Source organism: Elephantulus edwardii, unplaced genomic scaffold (assembly GCF_000299155.1).
Source record: "Elephantulus edwardii isolate Elephantulus edwardi_28Jun2011 unplaced genomic scaffold, EleEdw1.0 scaffold00001, whole genome shotgun sequence".
Lineage (NCBI taxonomy): Eukaryota > Metazoa > Chordata > Mammalia > Macroscelidea > Macroscelididae > Elephantulus > Elephantulus edwardii.
In genome coordinates, this window is record NW_006399751.1 from 19,223,479 (window position 1) to 19,229,478 (window position 6,000).

Genomic DNA, 6,000 nt, shown 5'->3' on the forward strand with positions numbered 1-6,000 from the left:
AATCACATGGAATGAGAATGCCCATCCTTTTCCTGAGGATCAGTTGGTGGATATGAACTAGTGCCTTTAGGATTACAGCACAGCTTCTTGCCACAAGTGCTCCCTTATTCTTATCAATGACAATATATGTACTAGTCTCTATTTTTTTTTCTTGCGCAAGTGCAAGTGCACATTAAACATCATTCAATAATATTATATACATCTCAATGATTCTTTGTTATACAGATTTATAATATTACATTGTGTTGTATAAATTCACTGATGATGCAAGCTACTTTAAAAAAGAAGATCCAAATAGAGACCACAAAACACTTAAATATTTAATGTACAGTGTGGTGATAAGTAGCAAATATACTTAAAATTCTTATGGGCAGAAGAATTTTATGATTCTCACTACCAATCCACCATTAGTCTGTCAGTTTGCTGGTCAGGGTGACTCACGTGTTGACATATGGCTGAAAGCTATGGCACCAATATTTCAAATACCAGCAGGGTCACCCATGGTAAATGTGTTTCCGTGTAGTTTCTAGACTAAGAGACACAAAGAAGCAAGATTTATCATCCACTTCTGTGGATAGCATTGGAATAATATTTGATATAGTGCCGGAAAATGAGCCCTTCAAATAAGAAAACACTAAAAATATTACCGAAAAAGAAATGCCTCTCAACTAGAGTCTACCTTCATGATGTGGATCAAGTGCAGTTTATATCTAATAGAGGACTCTCCTTTGCTATACTCAAAACAAGGAGAGATAGCTGAAATATCTACTAAAAGGTGGCATGTAGGCCCAGGGAGTGCAACAGTGAGTTTGAGCATGGAGAAGATTATGAGGATGGTGCAGGATTTTAAAGCTTTTATGAACTTTAACCAAATCAAAGTGAAATTCACTGCCATGATAACAACCCTCTATTGAGTTTCCAAGGCTATAAATCTTTACAGAAAGAGACTACTCTGTTTCTCCTATGTACCTGCCTAAACAAATTCTACAGGCTGTCATCAAGGAACCCTAGTATAGTAGTGTGTATCATGCATGACTGCTAATCAAAAGGGGCTTGAATTATTGAACTACTCAAAGTGGAGTAAAAGGATATTTAAGCAGTTGGAGCAAATGTATACACATGTTTATTTAAGGGATCGGGAAAGAAGAAAAATAAAACCTTATCTCATAATGTCAATATTGTTGTTGTTGTTGATTGCCTTCAGTGGAGCAGGACTTATTGCAACCCTATGAACAAAAGGCCTGAAGCCCCTCTACAACTATCGACATTTATCAAAGTTCACAGAGTTTGTGGAGGCATATTGATTAGGAAGTGCATGCCACTCCAATTTTTTTTTTTTAGGTTTCTTCCTTTTTATCCTTGACATATAAAAACTTCTTATGGTAAATGAGTTAGTATTTTCATTACCAATGTAGTGTCCTATATAGAAAGTTCTTGATACTTTGTGCATTGAAATTATATATTAAATGAGTGAATGAATTAATCATTTAATATACTTTCGATGGAGTTACAATATAATTTGATCAATAAAATGTTAGACAGACACAAACTACTTTAGTACTCTGTACTATAAAAGCATGGATTTCTGTATTTATCTATAATTGTTTCTACAAATTATTGTTGTTGTTGTTGTTGCTGATTTCCTTCAAGTTGAGCACAACTAATAGAGACCCTATGAACAAAAGGTATTTATCAAAGTTCACAGTTTCCAGAGGCATGTTGTTTAGGAAGTGGATGCCACTCCTGCTTCTAAATCTATAATAGTATGTTATTGATTAAGCCACCTGCAATGCGTAACGACATTTCTACTAACGCTGAATGCATATACTAAATCCATATTTTGTTGCTGTTGTTAAACAAAGACTAGTATTCCTTTGTACAAAGGATTCTTCTGCACAGCATTTTCCAACCTAATAATCATTTTACATATCGCACAGGCAATTGTAAAAAAAAAGTATTTGCATTCACTGGATTCACAAATCTGAGCAAAGTACTTAGGCTGCTTTGTTTTGTTTTGCTTAGTTTAGTCTTTTCCCACTTTCTCCTTGAATTTAAACTTTAGGGATTTCAAGAAATGGTCATCATGCTCAAAGCAATATTTTCTTGTAGCAGTTTTCCACACTTAGGGCTCAACCTTAATCTGATTTTAGTGCTCTAAAAATCTGTTACTGAGCTTACTTTTGGCAATGCTGACTGTGTCTCAGAGAAACAGCCTAGTAATATAATAAATTACTTCATAAGGAAAAAAGGCAAAATAATATTGAAAATAAGAAACCACAAAATGTAATACTCTTGATATTTATAATATATCATAGGCAAGGATTCTGAAGCTTCATCTGACATTCTTTGGACATGTTACAAGGAGGGACCAGCCCTTGGAGAGGAACATCATGCTTGGGAGGATGGAGGGACAGCGCAGGAGAGGCGGGCCCTTTATGACGTGGATTTATTTAGTGACTAGGGTAATGGGGGTGGTGTGTCAGAGACAATGAGAATGGCACAGGACAGAGCAGGGTTTAGGGCTGTTGTATGTAGGGTCACTGTGAATTGCAGGGACTCAACGGCAAATAACAACAACAACCTATCTTAAAAAAACTTAAAAGAAAACAAATATAAAGAACTAGCTTAGTTTTATTCAGAAGCTTCACCTCTAATAAAATCTATTTTCCTTACTGCCACTCTCATATACATTTACCACAGGAGAAAGGTGGGAAATCTGTATAATTTACTGTCTCTGAAAACTGAAAGGTCAGCTGTTCTGACTGCTGTGTGCCTTCACACAACATACACATATACATAAAAAAACATAAACAAATGCTTACATGTACACACACTCAAATTATAATTAAGTTACTCTGGCTTAAATATAGTAAAACTGTTCTTAAATAACTCCATTTATTGTTGCTTATATTTGGTAAATGACGAGGATAGTATACAGAATTTAGAAGAAATGATATTTTGGCAACTTAAAAAGTTTTGTTTCAGGTTAGTAATGATTGAAAGTGATAGTTAATCTCCTCTCCCCACCCCATTCCAAAGAAAGGTGATCTGAGAGAGTGTGGAAATTATCTAACAGTATCATTCACATCACATGCAAGTAAGACTCTGCTGAAAATTGTCCAAAAATGACTGGAAAAGCACATCAACAGAGAACTGCCTCCCTGAAGTCCAGGCTGGTTTTAGAAGAGGTCGTGACACTTAGGAATATTATAGTTAATGTCAGATGGATTTCAGCTGAAAGCAAAGAGTATCAAAGAAATGTCTCTCTGTGTTTCATTTGATTGTGTGGATAACAATAAACTGTGGCTGACTCTGAGAAGAATGGGAATCCCGAAAATCTTGATTGTGCTTATGTGAAACCTATACTTGGACCAGGAGGCAATTGTCAAAACAGAGCAAGGAAACACTGCATGGTTCAAAATTGGGAAGGGCGAATGCCAAGGATGTGTCCTATCTCCACATCTTTTCAATCTATATGCAGAACAGGTTATCCGGGATGCTGGGTTGTATGAGGAGAAGTATGGCAACAGGATTTGAAGTAGAGTCATCAACAATTTGCCTTATGCAGATGATACAACCCTCCTTGCTGAAACTGAAGAGAACCTGAAGCACTTGCTGCAGAAGATCAAGGACTGCAGCCTTCTATATGGATTGAAGCTCAATACCAAGGAAACCTATGAAAATATGCAGATCATTAACAGTATAATTTGACTATTTATATTATCTTTGACTTAATGGGGAAAAGCAATTGTTTCATATTACAAGTAAGTTGACATACAAAACTTGAAGGGTTTTGGTAGGCTTTCTATTGTATGGACCCAAGATATTTTAAAATATTCACTATTTTAAATGAAAAGTTCTGGGATGAGGAGAATCCAGTGTCAATACTTGGCCTATTTTAAACTAATGTAATCCATTCATATCTTCCAGCTTGTTTGATTTTATAATTAACCACGATAAGTTATTTCAGCACTTGCACTTTAGGAGATCTAGTCTTTATTTTCAATTTTATCTTAGTTCAGGTCTCCATTAAACTGTGTTGTGCTGTCAAGTCAGGATCAACCCATAACTGATGCAACAGTGGGTTTTCAGATCCAGTTAATAGCATGGGAGGAGATTGTCCATTCTTCGCCTGTGGACCAGCTGGTGGACTCAAACACATGCCTTTGGGATTACAATGCAGCTTTGTACCAGTAGGCCTCTAGAGAGCTCCTTTACTCCACTACAATCTATACATCTAATACTAGTGTAAGTAGGTGTTAATAAATCTGTGTGAATCTGAATAGAAAGTCATGCTACCAAGCCAAAGGTAAATTATTTTAATCTGTGCCCCTCAGGCCTGGTTTTAATTGTGTTTGGTCCAATATTCTTCTAAGTGGTATAGCACTGGTATGTTCATTTACTGTACAGAGGTAACTCGTGGTTGCTGTAATGCTAAATGCTGTGACCCTAATGTGTCAAATGCGGTAATGGTTACCCACAGTGGACAGTGTTTGGTGGAGCTCCCATATTAAAACAAGCTTGAAAGTAGGAGTGGAATCCACCTCCAAAACAGCTTGCCTCCAGAAACCCCGTGAACTTGGAGAAACAATGAGAGTTATACAAGTGTTCAGGTTTCCATTCATAGGGTCACTATGAGTCAGCTATGACTTGATGGCACTTAACTACAACAAAAAAAATGTTGTTTATGTATTAGTCATAAGTAAATGAGACTCAATTTTTCTCCCTTAATTCTTATGGGTAATCCTTTCTTCTTAGCTACAGAGTGCAGTTTAAGTACATTGTTGTAGTGGGACATTTGTTTGAATTCACTTCCAAATTCAAAATGTGTTCTCCTTATTTGAGGTCTAATCTGTTGCATATTCCAATTTTAGGCTTGCAGTAAATATTTGTCTCTATAGTTATCTACATTAAAGTTTTGGAAATTATCCTTGGTGTCTATTGCAGTTGGAAATCTACCAAAAGCAGATCCTGAGGTGGAATTTATTATTTTAACACGTTGCCGCATACTTTTAAAATTGACAGCCGTGCTTAGAAACACATTTGCCATCATTTGTGGCAACGTGTTAACCATCAAGATCTGCTAATTTGATCTCCTGTAGATTATAAAGCACTCCATTGTTGTGAAGCCTGTTCCAACTCATAATGACCATATAGAATATAGTGGCAGTGCTCATAGATTTTCCGAAGATGCATCCTTATATAGATAGATAACATCCAGAGATGGCCACTGGGTTGGAATGCAGATGCAGAGTAAGTGACTGAAAAGATTATGGTCTGAATCAAGTGCACTTCAGTCTTTGAACTGACATGAATGATCTTCAGGACTTTGAAGAGGTCCCTGAGGTCAGACTTCCCCAATGCTATACAGTTCCTGAATTCCTGACTGCTGCTATCAAGGGTGTTGATAGTGAATCCAAGTAAGATGAAATTGTTAATTAACAAGCTCAATCTTTTCTCCATCTATCATGATGTTGCCTGTTAGCCCAGTGGTGAGGATTTTTATTTCCTTGATGTTGAGATATAATCCATATTGGAAGGCTACATTCCTTGATTTCTGTTGCAAATATCTCAAAGTCTCATCACATTCAGTAAGCAAAATTTTGTCATCTGCCCAGCACAGGTTGTTAATGACATCTTGTTAACCCAGTTTGAACTTCAGGCAGTTCTGTCAATGTACTTTTCTAGCCATTTTTTATGATCTTTAGTAATATTTTGCTTGCATGTTATATTAATTGTATTGTTATGTAATTCTCACATTCTTTCGGATCATTTTGTTTGGGAATGGAAAGAAATATGGATCTTTTCCAATCAATTGACCAAATAGCTGTCTTCCAAATTTTCTGGCACAGACTGGTGAGTACATCCTACATGACATTGGTGTTTTAAAACATATAAATAAACAACTATGAGATATCATCTCACCCCAGTCAGAATAGCAAAATTTAACAGATCAGCAAGCAACAAATGCTGGCGAGGTTGTGGAGAAACTGGAACCCT